Consider the following 15,588-nt stretch of genomic DNA (forward strand, 5'->3'; position numbering starts at 1 on the left):
CAGATGTTACGAGCACTACAGAGACATTAGTCAGTTTGTTAATTTATTGTCAGATTGTTAAGGGTTTATGAAGATTTTGACCCATTTTGCTACATTCGTTTTGGCAGCAAGATTAATTTAATTATAACTGTCTTGGGGACAAAGGAACACAGTAGGATATCATATGTTATATCTGAATGGTAGTGCTTTCACCAGACACTCCAGCATTTGTGCATTCCTAATCTTCAAGTGTGTGATTTGTCTAGAGAACAGAAGAAATAAAGGAAGCTGGAAGCTCTATACATTCTGTAAATGACATTACCTGGTTTCTTAACCCTTATCGCTCTAAAGGAAAGTCCATAAACTCCCTAGACTTCCAATAGCTCTAGGATTTTATCCAAAGCCTTTTAATATGTATTTTATTCCTGTGTTTTAAAAGTTGTCACAATATTTAGAGAAGTTTAAAATAATTGATAATGTTTTAGCCTAGGTCATTACTAGAATTCTTCAAACAAAATGTGATTAACATTTTCAAACTGATTTAAAGGAAAAGTCATGGCTGTAGGTTTTGCCCTAATTTAGTCCAATGCAAAACAGATGTTAATCCAATGATGTTGTTCAGACATGGACTCCCCTGAGTTGAGGTTTCCTCATCTAATAACGGGATTACTTGACAATGTCCACACTAGTGGACTGTTATTGTACAGATTAAACAGAATAATATATATAGAAGTGTTTTCAATATGTTTATGGGCAATACTATCTTGAGATTAGTATTTTTCCTTTTTCTTCATGTCATTTCTCCAGCTAGATCTAATTTCTACAAGGATAGTATTAGTCTATGGATACTAATATGTTACTAATACAGATACTTCTAATACAGAGACCTAGTAAGCTCTTATTAATTACATCTTGAATTAAAGTGAGTTCTGCTTACTTAAGTATGCTATGTAAATAAAAGCTGCCAGGTACAAAATACAAAACTCAAATAAAACAATGATCAAATAATTCAAATAAAAATAATCAAAGAATTTTGAGGAAAAATATATAAATCTGCTTACACCAGTGATTCTCAAATTGTCTTCTCCAGACCAGCAGCAGCAGAATCACCTGGGACCTTGTTAGAAATCCTGCAAATCCACAACTCCAGCTCTGACCTAGTGACTCAGAAACTCCAGGGGTAGCGGAAAACAATCTGTTTTAACAAGCCCTCCGGTTGATTCTGTTGTTTGCTGAAGTGTGAGATGTGCAATAATGATATGTAGAAAACACTTGTTTCTGTTATTGTATAGAATCTCCTCCAGAAGTTTGGGGGCCGCCATCATTCCATAACAACAACTTAATTACTAGGAGAAGGCAATGGCACCCCACTCCAGTACTTTTGCCTAGAAAATTCCATGGAAGGAAGAGCCTGGTGCGCTGCAGTCCATGGGGTCGCTAGAGTCAGACATGACTGGGCGACTTCGCTTTCACTTTTCGCTTTCATGCATTGGAGAAGGAGGTGGCAGCCCGCTCCAGTGTTCTTGCCTGGAGAATCCCAGGGACAGGGGAGCCTGGTGGGCTGCCGTCTATGGGGTCGCACAGAGTCGGACACGACTGAGGCGACTTAGCAGCAGCAGCAGCAGTGAAGGAATTACATTAAAATCCATTTGGGAAAAAAAAAGAGAGAGAATCTTAATCCTGTAGTGTAGGGAGCACTGAAAACTTTCTGCCACGATAGAAATGCTCTGTATCTTTGCCATCCAACTGAAATGTGCCTAATGTGACGAAGAAACTGAACTTTTTAATGTCATTCCATTTTAATAATTTCAATCTAAATAGCTGCATACGGCTAGTGGTTACCATATTTACACAAATCTAGGGTATTTTTCCCTAATGGAGGCTGTTAGAAACTGTACAAAGATCTTCAACATTAAAAATCATGGGATACAGGGAGGGAGGTGGGAGGGGGGTTCAGGTTGGGGAACACGTGTACACCTGTGGTGGATTCATGTTGATGTATGGCAAAACCAATAAAATATTGTAAAATAAAAAAAAATTAAAAATAAAATAAAAGGGTTTAAAAAATGGCATAATGTACAAGAGAGGTCAAACTCTAGAGAAATCATCATTTGAGTTGGGCCCTGGAGAATAAGACAGAACTTCAAAAGATAGAAATGGGAGAGATATTAGACAGAGGCTATAACATACTAGAGAAATGCAGTGGAACACAAGTTCCAGAAGTTGCCCAAATTGATTTGTGTACAAAACATATGTTGTGAAGTTAAGGAAAATAAGGATGGAAAATTTACTGCATCCAGGAGGATATGAAAGGCTAAAAACTTTGAGTTTTATTTTCTATTCTTTAAAAATTCATAACTATTTCAGGTAAAGTAATGATGGAATTGGGAATATGGTTAACTGCACAGGATGCACCAAACAGAGGAACAAAATAAGAAACAAGGCAGGGAAATGTAATTTGAGGATATAAGAGTTCTCATTTGTCATGTTTCAGTTCAATTGACTATCAGAATACCTATTATAAGTCCAGCATTTGCTTATATACTAATTAGCAGTGTTTATAAAAGTGTTGCCTACCTCAACCAATTTCCAGAAATCACGTTTTATTCTCTAAGTTTGAATCTTCAAGTGTGGAGTCCAGGAATCTACAGAATAATCAGCAAATTTATTCATGATTGTTTACAGCACATTTTAGAACTAATGGGTATGTGATAAATAGTAAAAACTTGACTTAGATGGATCAAGTATACAGTCAAGTAAATATAAATACTTAATGATTTGTCTGCTATATTTGCCAACTGATGACTTGGTTGCAGCAGAAGATATTAAGAAGAGGTGTCAAGAATATACAGAAGAACTATACAAAAAAGATCTTCACGACCCAGATAATCATGATGGTGTGATCACTCACCTAGAACCAGACATCCTGGAATGTGAAGTCAAGTGGGCCTTAGGAAGCATAACTATGAACAAAGCTAGTGGAGGTGATAGAATTCCAGTTGAGCTATTTCAAATCCTAAAAGATGATGCTGTGAAAGTGCTGCATTTAATATGCCAGCAAATTTGGAAAACTCAGCAGTGGCCACAAGGCTGGAAAAAGGTCAGTTTTCATTCCAATCTCAAAGAAAGGCAATGCCAAAGAATGCTCAAACTACCACGCATTTGCACTTATTTCACACACTAGCAGTAACGCTCAAAACTCACCAAGCCAGGCTTCAACAATATGTGAACTGTGAACTTCCAGATGTTCAAGCTGGATTTAGAAAAGGCAGAGGAACCAGAGATCAAATTGCCAACATCAGCTGGATCACTGAAAAAGCAAGTGAGTTCAAAAAAAAATCTACTTCTGCTTTATTGACTATGCCAAACAGAGAAGGCAATAGCAACCCACTCCAGTACTCTTGCCTGGAGAATCCTATGGATGGAGGAGCCTCGTGGGCTACATTCCATGGGGTCGCCAAGAGTCGGACACAACTGAGCGACTTCACTTTCACTTTTCACTTTTATGCACTGGAGAAGAAATGGCAACCCACTCCAGTATTCTTGCCTGGAGAATCCCAGGGACCGAGGAGCCTAGTGGGCTGCCATCTATGGGGTCTCACAGAGTCAGACACGGCTGACACGACTTAGTAGCAGCAGCAGCAGGAAAGCCTTTGACTTGTAAAGAGATGGGAATACCAGACCACCTCACTTGCCTCCTGAGAAATCTATATGCAGGTCAAAAAGAATTGGTTAGAACTGGATATGGAACAACAGACAGGATCCAAATTGGGAAATGAGTATGTCAAGGCTGTATATTGTCACCCTGTTTATTTAACTTATATTCAGAGTACATACATCATGAGAAATGCTGGGTTGGAAGAAGCACAAGCTGGAATCAAGATTGTTGGGGGAATATCAATAACCTAAGATAGGCAAATGACACCACATATAAGGCAGAAAGCAAAGAAGAACTTAAAGAGCCTCTTGATGAAAGAGGAGAGTGAAAAATCTGGCTTAAAACTCAACATTCAGAAAACTAAGATCATGGCATCTGGTCTCATCACTTCATGGAAAATATACGGGGAAGTGATGGAAACAGTGACAGACTATTTTAGGGAGCAACAAAATCACTGCAAATGGTGACTACAGCCAAATTAAAAGACACTGGATCCTTGGAAGAAAAGTTATGACCAAGGTAGACAGCATATTAAAAAGCAGAAACATTACTTTGCCAACAAAGGTCCACCTAGTCAAAGCTATGGTTTTTCCAGTAGTCATGTATGGATGTGAGAATTGGACTATGAAGAAAGCTGAGCACCAAAGAATTGATGGTTTTGAACTGTGCTGTTAGAGAAGACTCTTGACAGTCCCTTGGACAGCAAGGAGATCCAACCAGTCCATCCTGAAGATAATCAGTCCTGAACATTTATTGGAAGGACTGATGCTGAAGCTGAAACTCCAATATTTTGGCCACCTGATGTGAAGAGCTGACTCATTTGAAAAGACCCTGATGCTGGGAAAGATTGAAGGCTGGAGGAGAAGAGGACAACAGAGGATGAGATGGTTGGATGGCATCACAGACTCAGGGACATGAGTTTGAGTAAACTCCTTGAGTTTGTGATGGACAACCTGGTGTGCTGCAGTTCACAGGGTTGCAGAGAGTTGGACTTGACTAAGCGACTGAACTGAACTGAACTGACTTGGATTGATTTAACTTACACTGATTTTTACTTTCTGTTTCTCTGCCATACCATTTTCATAAGATTAATGAGTTCTAAGAACCCGCTGTGTGAGCTTTTAAATCCACGGGGTCACACAAAGTGACATGTCAGATTAAGTCAACAATTTCTATAGTTTAGCCTAACATCAATTTCACGCAAAGTAATCAGATACTTTAGGAAAGGGAATTTCATGTTAAACTGTTTAAATGCTTGTGTCAGTATAGTATATTACTACTTGGTAAGATATATCCCAAATGTGTCTTTCCAGTAAGTTCACATTCCCCATTTTGTAGCATTAGGAGTTATTGTCCTATACTCCTCTTATAGTTGGGATCATCCTTCTTATTAGGAGAGGAGACTAGGTGGAATATTTTCAATACTCTATTCATTGAGAGAAGAGGCCTAAAACGGCAACATGAATGCATGTCCAGGCTATTCTGATTGTATCATTAGTTAAGAATATGTAATAAAAAGAAACATTTCCTTGTGTTCCTTATAGAAAGGTATTTCTTGCATAACTCGCATCCTATTAGCTAGTAAAGGATTTCTAACAAAGAGAAATATTTTCTTGTATTTATATCCTTAGCGGCCTATTTAGACTCCAATTATTAGGAGTATGCAGTTCGACTCAGTAAGGAAAAAGGAATGGGGAAAGAATTTCCAAATAGATGCTAATGGAGACAATGTCCTTTGTCCTATTGGCCTTTATTTTGACTGCAGTTATAGACCGGATGCCAAAATCACAATGCTGTTGTACTAAGCCTGGAGTGGTAGTGACTTCAGTGTTATGTTAGTGACAGCAGTAATCAAAATGAAAGGAGTCGCTTCTTGCTTCTCAGCCACACTGCAATGACTTGGGCTGTTCACAGTCTTCACTGAGAAGGTAAGTGATTCAATTGTGAAACATGGACATTTTCCTGACTTCATTTTACCAGCGATCCTGCATGTTAAAGGAACTTCTGCTCATATACTGCTTTTGATATAGGAAATGAGAGTAATAGACATACTTTATAAAAATGAATATACATTCCCACTTGGTTTACAAAATGCTGCTTCTCCTACGTACTGCAATTGATTAAGAGTAAAATATCAGCCTTCACTGGGAACCTCTAAGCACTGTAAATTTTTTTGGTCCCATGGTGTGTTAAAGATATTTCTCCCTATAATTTAATTTTATTCACTAACTGTTTGCATATTGCTTATACATCATGAAGACTGGAAAATTGGGAATCTGCAGCCAGAAAATAATATAACAAACATTCACATTGCTTCTGTTAAATATTTATAAAACTTTAAAAACTGCTAGGAGCTTCTTCCATTTTTAATTACAATCATGAAAATGAAAACTGTTCAGTTTTTCTCTGAAGAGCTACTTTATTATATACTGAGATAGTTTATTTTTTTAATAATGCTAGTCAATTGTTATCATTTCTTAATACAACTCTAACGGTTACTCTGTGCAATTTTATAGCTCAACTATAATGTTCAGTGCAAAGTAATTCACATTATAATAACAATGGAATTTTGCAAAAAGGTTCATATAAACCAAGTAAATAGTAAAACAGCAAGTTGACTATGTTCTAATGGACTTTTAAATGTGATTAACAGTGTTCTTTCCTAAGATTTTTTTTTTCTTTATGGTTGAAATTACTTAACTCCATGAAATAGAAAAATGCTCTCCTTCCTCCCTCTTTCCACTGCACTATGCTTTACATACAGTCATTTTACAATAGCGATGTTTGCACATTCAGCCACCTTCCCATCCACTCACTTCTTAAAAGTTGGGACAAACTTTATGCCTTAAAATGAAGCTGATGTTGCATAGTAACAGTGACCTGTTCATTTAAAGCTGTATGCCCGTGACTATTTCATAAGAGCAATAGGATAAATTCAGTTTTGACTGTAAATAAAATATAATAAGTAAATCAAACATATGAAATGAGTTATGTACATCTAATCTTATACAGCAATCAGGCATACCTCATTAAAAATAATTTTAATTATCATAACTGAAACTGCATTTACAAATAAAGTTATATATATATATGTTTATATACTTAGTTTCCTACAATACATGATTAGCAATGAAATATGCAAAATTAAATTTAGAAACCACAAAATCTTGGGTCAATTTAGCATGGGTAGCTGTTTTCTAGGTCTCTTCTTTCAAGATCCCCAACACTCCTTTTCCCAAAATCATTGATCCACTGTGTTTTCTGACTTCATGTAACTCACTTCTAAGTTCCTAAAATCTGGTGTATGCGAGTTCTGGGGGGCTAAATCCAATAGGAATTCTGTAACTCAAGCCTGTCCAGTACTGATGAGACAATCTTAAGAATGCAGCAATAAGGTATGGTACATCTGGTAAACCTTAGGTAAGAATTCAAGGAAGACTAGCTACCAGGCCATTTTGTGTCAGCAAGGGATGATAATGTTGGAGCTCAGGCCTTACGCTTTATTAAGCAAGGCAGGAAAATGAGCTGTGGTTTCTGGAAAGATTTTAAAAAATCAGACAAGTCTCATAAAATAACAAAAGGACAGGAGTATAGTTTAAAGGCTGATATATGAAAAAGCAGAAAATTTAGCCAGCACTCAGAGGAGAAAATTGTGTTTTGAAGTTCTCGGGGAAAAGTGATAAAATGGGATTGAGGCAAACATGGAATTTTTAGTCTCTTCCTGGACATATCTCTATGCTAGATACTTTATAAAAGTTTACTAATGCTTCCAGCTTTTATGTGTCAATGGTTAATCACTACACATATTTATAAAATATCTAGGAGTAACCATGTAATGAACAGCATTATTAGTAGTTAGAATTGTAAATCTAACACTTTTGATCCCTTAAGAAAACTGAAATTATTTTTTAAAGAAATATATATTAAATAAAAGACCCAACTATCCATTAAAGATACATTTCTTCTAAGGAATCACTAAGTTACTTATTGAAACAAATGGGGACTTGAGAGCATAGAAATGTTACACATGTGCTTTAGAAATTTAGATTCCTATCCATCACCAATTTGTTTCTCTAGGAAAAAAGTTACATGAATTAACCAGTCATACTTATCTGGTGTTGCTCTGTTGCCACTTTCATCTGAATATAGTTCAGATATAACTTCTTAAAAAAACACACACAGAGAGAGAAACAGAATATGTCCTTTCTTTTTCAATATATATATGGATCCTCCACTTGAGTATTGAAATTGCATTTCATATCTGGTTTGGAACTCAGTTCTTGAAAGCTAAACATAATCATCCTTAATCCTTCTAGCTGCTTACTTATTACTTTGAAGAGAGCAGAGAAAGGTGCCTATTGAGTTTGCTCTCCAATCTCTGCTTCTTTAAAGAGTGAAGGTGAATAATCTATATTTCAAAGAAAGATGACCTTTACTTGATTTAATGGAATCTCTCTTTCAATATCTGAAATGAGAAAGTGATTAAAGCTTTGGTTGATAGGTAAGATGTATTTTAGGAATAGATAAGCATAAAGGTCAGACAGTGTCAGAAAGGATTTTAACTTTCTTTAATATTTAAGTACTTCATATGAATCACAGTTTATGCATTAATAGTATATTTTTAAGTTTGATTAAAACTGCTGCATTTTTGTATAATTCAAAGTTGGTTTCTGACATAAAGATATTGAGTATAGCAGGTATATTTTTGTTGAGATTTTCATGGATACTGGATCTGTACTCATAAGACCATATGAGAAGTTAATGGTCATATAACACTGGTTTGGAGATTTTTAAATTGTTTGATATATTCCTAAATTATATTAATTTGAATTTCAATAGCTATATTTTAACTGTTACCTGTTTTTAAGGAATATCCCTCAACAAATTAATAGGGAAAGAAATATCACATTTATGGAGATATTACAAGGTATTGAATGTCCCTAGGTGCTTTACAGGTATCAATTAGCTTAAATTCTTAACCATGATGTCCTGCCATGTGTTCTTAGTGTTAATAATAGCATAATACTCATATTTGTTTAGCATCTTATGTTGCACAAAACACATTAGCTCAGCTTTCCTTTATTTCCTAATAACACTGTAGTATATGTATATTTCCTTCTTTTAAAGATTTCCAACCACACTAGGTATCACTATCTATAGCTTATAGGTAAGTTCTTGGGTGATTATCCAAATCAAACAGAATAAATGTATAAAGACAACTACTAGGAGATTTAAATAATGGTTACAGTCTGTTTCTGGATCAAGAAACATTTTATTGAGGGAGAGGAATTGTGATGATCATTCAAGCAAGATTTTGACTGCTAAAATATCTCAGGCAGAAAGTATGCCAACAGTAGGACAATCAGGCAGGTATTAACAGTAAGACTGTAAACTCTTCCTGGAAGTCAACTTGCACTTACATTCAAAATGCTGCTTAGGTTTCCCCTACATAAGAAACTTTGTTAACTGCCCTGACATATTCCAGGTTGTTGATGGTGCCCCCAAATCTGTGATACCACTGGGTTCCTTTAGTCAGCCTTTACTCTGCCCTTTGTAAATCTCAGTTCAGTCGCTCAGTTGTGTCCGACTCTTTGCGACCCCATGAATCGCAGCATGCCAGGCCTCCCTGTCCATCACCAACTCCCGGAGTTCACCCAGACTCACGTCCATCGAGTCAGTGATGCCATCCAGCCATCTCATCCTCTGTCGTCCCCTTCTCCTCCTGCCCCCAATCCTTCCCAGCATCAGAGTCTTTTCCAATGAGTCAACTCTTCACATGAGGTGGCCAAAATACTGGAGTTTCAGCTTTAGCATCATTCCTTCCAAAGAACACCCAGGGCTGATCTCCTTCAGAATGGACTGGTTGGTTGGATCTCCTTGCAGTCCAAGGGACTCTCAAGAGTCTTCTCCAACACCACAGTTCAAAAGCATCAATTCTTTGGTGCTCAGCCTTCTTCACAGTCCAACTCTCACATCCATACATGACCACAGGAAAAGCCATTTGTAAATCTAGAATATTATAATTAACCAGAAAAAGATACCTGGGTGAAATCCTTGGTCTAATGTGTTTTAGCAGTACAATGTTAGGCAAATTAATTAGCTCTCTTTAATCTATCTTCTTGTTTTAAAAATGGAGATAAATATTAATATTTCTTAATTCTTTAGAAAGTTTTCTGAGAATCTTTTACAATGGATGTGTACTATAAATCTCAAAAATTTGGTATATCTATTTCATGTAGAATATCACCACAATATAAAATATTTCCTCTATTTGACTCTGTTCCTACTGTTTTAAGTATTTTTTTTGTTACCAAAAATAACATAAGAGCTTATTTCTATGATATAGTTTTGGTAATATATAATATATGAAGATGATATATGCTTCTAATTAGGAACAAGACTCAGAAATACAAAAATAAAAAACCCAACAAACATTTTAGATATTTACATTCAAAAGCATAGTAAGGTAACATAAGAAAATGGAAAACAAAACAAAAACAAACAGAATCCCTCCCCTCCAAGGGGAAAAAAAAAAAACAAAACACACAAGCCTGACAGTACCTGCTGGAAAGTGAACTCAAATTCAGATCAAACTCTCTTACAGGGAGCAGTTCAGAAGAGTGTGTCGTGCTCCAGCCCAAGTCCCACCATCCCCATCACTGGAAGGGATTCCTCCTTTACCTCCTCAATCCTCATAGTGCTCCAAGTTTTCCCATCACTCACTATCTGGGCACCCTCAAGGCTAACTCAGTGATGTCCTCAGTCACCACTAGAACCTGTGGATTGCTAGTTTATTCCTCAGTGCCTAAGATTTTTAATCCTCTAGACAGTAATGTATAAATTATTCCTTTCAATAACTCCTGAGGCTTTTCCACCGTGTCATCTGGAACACAGAATCATCAAGTCAATTTCCCTGATGCTCAACTATTGCCAAAAATAGTTATCATTTTCCTTTGCCTTGTTTAATTTGGCTATCCCTTCAGGACTTAGCCCTCTATGAAGTCCCCAAACTGTTCACAAGTTGTTTCTCTTCCCATGATTCTCCTAAAAGTAAGCTTGGTGGTAAAGCAGGTGTTCTTGCAACTCATTCCCAGTTTCACATCATTTTGTCCCTTATTTTGCTAAAAATAGCCAGTATTGAATGACAGCATCATGAATATATCTATTTCAAGGTGGCTTGCTTCAGTCATTCACCAACCTCAAGGTCACTCCCAATCATGCCTCAGAGAATTTAGCTAGTTTGTCATCACCCTCTCTCATTTACTCTTGCCATATTCTTGGTAACGCCAGTGTCCTCATAGATCATTCTTCTAGCAGCCCCACTTCTCAGTTCCTTCACTTCATCTCTTCCATTTGTCTCACCCCATATCCTGCCTTTCACTTCCTGAGTCAAGCTCTAGAACATCTATCATTACCAGTAACTGAAGCCCCTCAACAATCTCAGGTTCAAGCACCCAGTTATGACTCTACTTCACCCAGATAAATCCAACTAGCACTGGGACACCATTAATTTTTGATTCCTTCTGAGAATTATATTTTAACAATTATTATTCCTCCTCATGAACTCTCACTCACTTTATGGCCACACATCGCTCTTTATCCAAATTAAATTCCTTGCTCCTCTAGCATCATAGATAGCCAATATCATCATCTCCTTATTTTATTTTATTTCTTGAAAACCTATAAACAGGTCTTCCCTGGTGGCTCAGTGGTAAAGAGTCTGCCTGCTAATGTAGGAACATGCGTTCAGTCCCTGGTCCAAGAAGATCCCACATTCTGCAGGGCAACTAAGCCCATGGACAACTATTGAGCCTGTGCTCCAGAGCCCAGGAGCCATGACTACTAAAGCCTTGGTGCCTAGAACCCGTTCTGTGCAACAAGAGAAGCCACTGCAATGAGAAGCCTGTGCATCACAACTAGAGAAAAGCCCTCATGCAGCAGTTAAGACCCAGCACAGTCATAAAAAAATAAAATTATACAAATACAAATAACTTATCATGATTTGTAAAATATATTATTTTTTAGATTTTTTTTTAAATTGGAGTATAATTGCTTTACACTGTTCTTCGTTTCTGTTGCTATTTGTTAGTTGGTTAGTTTCTGCTGTACAACTAATTGTAAACAATTTCTGCTTTACAATATTGTTTCTGTTGTTAGTTGTTAGTTAGTTTCTTCTATACAACTAAGTGAATCAGTATATGTATACATATCTCCCCTCTCTCTTAGACATCCCTCCCAAACCCCCCACCCATCCATATAGGTCATCACAGAACACCTTATTTTATAACCTCAATAATTTTACCCCTTTCTCAATCCTCAGATACTTGTGTAAAATAATACTCAACAATGCTAAATATCTGCTGGTTTGGCATCCATACATGTAACCATGCTAACTAGTTTCACATTAATTACTACCACTCTTTTCAATTGAGCCCTTAATGCTGCCTGATACCCACACTACATTACTACACTTCCTTATCCATTTATTTACCCATGCTCCTAGACAATTATTAAACCTCTTATTTTCCCTGCTGAAACCCTCAAAATTCTTTCCTTTGTTCTCACACACAGATTATGAGTTTGTTTCTTACTTTACCAAGAAAATAAAAGCAATCATAAGAAAAATAAAATCCATAAGCAAGATACCATCATCCTATCTATTTGTTCCCATGCTTCATTTTATTAATATGGATTCACTTTTTGCTTTTATCTGAGAGTAACCCATTAATTTATGCTTTATATTTCATATTCTCTCATTTAAACCCAAGCCATTGTTCCAGCAATATCTGCTCTCCTTTTATTGAATCTTTTCTATCTGTATATAGTCATCCTAATACTTTAAAAGTTTAATACACAAATTTCTCTCATGAGTTCATATCTTCTCCTAGTTACCACTCAAACACTGATGTTTTCATTTCCAGCAGTAATCCTCTAAGAAATGTGTACCCTTGAGGTTTTCACTTTCACTGCTGCTTGAAATTCATTCCAATCAGTTTTGTCTCTAGCACTTCACATTGCTCTTGTCATGATCAACACAACCATGACCTTGATAAATTATATTGTCAGTCTCAGCTCTCATCTCACTTGACATAGCAATACAATTAACACAGGTGATCTCCACTCCCCTTTGTCATACTATGTCATTTAGGTTCTAGGAAAGAAATATTCCCTCTTTTTATTCTTACCTCTTGACTGCTTCTAATTCTTCTCAATCTCTTCACAGATTTTGAATAATCTAACTTTTTTTTTTTCTGAATAATCTCTCTAGACTTCTTTTGAGATGGGTAACTTCTCGCCTGGGGGAACTGTGAAACATTGTCATATGAGCAAAAATGTCAATGTAACCTCATCTTTGTTGTCACATGCAATTATTTTTTATATAAAGATGATAAAGTGTTATATATTTTTGTGTTACTGGAAGTGGTGGAGAATGGTTGAAAAAATGTACTGCTGCTGTTACAATAGTTCAACATAAATCTTGGAAAGGAAAAAGCTAAAATTTTTCCCAGGTCAAGTGTTCTCAGTAACCGGCATGTAGTAAAAAGAGCATGGGGGAAATTTTGGCATATCAAGATTTGATTCCTGTGTTTGCCAATGATTAGTATGACTTTCTGATTTTATATTTCTTATAAATAAAACATGATTAGGAAATGATACTAAATTTTGACAAGTGATAAACCAGAATTTGGCCTCACTTTCTGGTTCCAAGGGTGATTTTTTTTTTTCTTCTGATATTCAAAGATAGTCATTCCCCTTGGACTCCCGAACCCATCTTTCTTTGTCATCTTTAGACCTTATATCAACCCTCAGTTACTCTCTGTTCTCTCTCTTTGACTTCCTAAATGCTTCATTTCATTACTTTACAGGTTTGTTCAAGTCTCTAGAATCCTAAAAGAAATTCATACTGATCATTCTAGAAGACTATACATACCAGTGTCTTAACTTTAATAAGATCTAAAATAATTTATATATTTTCCATTAAATATTCCATATTCATTAATTTCCATGCCAATGCTCAGTATTGTTATTCAGCTAGCTACCCAGTGGGCAGGAATTTGGAATTGCCTCCTTGACTTAATATTTTCCACATCCACCAGTTCTAATTAACAAATTTTATTTATTGTATCTCCTAAATTATTCTTAAATATATAACCCTTCTTTTCTTCTGTATAGCTATTATCATAATCCAAAACTTTATCATCCATTAATTATTTTATGGTAAATTTCCTTCTAATGTGATTGGAATTATATTTTTTATACTCCTTCAAGTCTACATACTTCAAGCTGACAACCTCAGCTCTCTGATAAAAGCAAGTCATTCCTCATTTTTCAGCACTTAAACTTTTTCAACAACATATTCCTAATGGCAAGGAGTGGCTTGCCATGTACTTTAAAATTTTTGAGCTGTATTTCATGATATGTTTGTTATAAAAATATATATATATATTTTTAGCTTTCAATGTTACTTTTATTTATTTTTTTAATTTAATTTTATTTTTAAACTTTACATAATTGTATTAGTTTTGCCAAATATCAAAATGAATTTTTAACATTTTATAATGTGTTTAAGGAAATCTTTCTTTCTGTAATCCATTCTACTTTTCTGCTTGTGTGTTTGGATCCTCCATTAGATAAGCTAATACAATTATGTAAAGTTTAAAAAATAAAATTAAATTAAAAAAATAAATAAATAAAACAGAAAAAAAAATTTAAAAAAAAAGAGCTACTTGATGGAAATAAATTTTTCTGATTCTCTGTTTCAAAAGTATAGTCAATACTGTCCAATTCATAGACAGAATTTGATTCTAATAGTCAAATGAATGAGAAAAAGGAAAAAGAATAATGTTGGCCATTATATCAAGTTAGAAGTCACATACTCAAATACTCAGATTGAATCCATATTTATTTCTTCTTTTGTCAATTAATAATAGGAGGATGGCAACAGTGAAATGAATCTCTTCCATTCTACTCATTTATTATCTATATTCTTTTTTATAATTTATTTATTTATTGACGTGTGATCCTCCTGGACCAAGCACTGAACCTATGTCTCCTGCACTGGCAGGCAGATTTTTTACTGTTGAGCCACCAGGAAAGCTCTATTATCTATATTCTTGATTTCCTTGTTTGTAGTCTACACTATTGTTGCTTCCCTTTCAGGTTTTCTCTTTTATCATAACATAAATGCTCTCTTTCTATGCCTCTTTTAAAATGGCAATTAAAATACTTTGCTGGGGCAAGCATATCTAGCAATCCGCATGTTCAGTCACTCCTTTAGTAATAGAATTCCTAGCTTTTGACTGGGTATATAGCCACTGGGTATTCAGATGCAGGCCTCTGCTTCCATTAAAAGCTGGTTGCAGTAAAATAACTAACTTTTTGAAAGAAATGCTTTGTGGGAATTTCAGGAAGTGGCCCTAAATAGACTATCCATCCCTTTTTCTCTCGTTCTTGTTCCTGATGACTGGAAGGTGGACATGGATGACTGAACCTCTAGGAGCCATGGTGGGCCATAAGGAAGCATACATCTGTGATGATGGTGGAATGGCCATGCAGCCATGGGCTATCTTCAGATTCCACTTACGTAAGACGACAATTAAGTTATATCTTGTATTAGTGAACTGTTCTGCAGTTTCAATTTTACCTGAACATAGAGCTAATTTTACTCCTAATCAAGGAAATTTCTCAAATTAACATGCCACCAGAATTCCTCTCAGAAATAGGGACTGTGGTGCTTGGGTATTGAAAGTAAGCATCCCTAAAGTCTTGGATTGGTAGGCAAGATAAAATTGCCAAAATGAGTTACATCAAAGAAAAAGCATGAGAATTCCAGAAAAATATCTACTTCAACTTCATTGACTAACCTAAAGCCTTTGTCTGTGCGGATCACAGCAAACTGAGGAAAATTCTTTAAGAGATGGGAATACCAGATCACCTTAACTGCCTCCTGA

The sequence above is a fragment of the Bubalus kerabau genome, chromosome 7 (assembly GCF_029407905.1).
Source record: "Bubalus kerabau isolate K-KA32 ecotype Philippines breed swamp buffalo chromosome 7, PCC_UOA_SB_1v2, whole genome shotgun sequence".
NCBI lineage: Eukaryota > Metazoa > Chordata > Mammalia > Artiodactyla > Bovidae > Bubalus > Bubalus kerabau.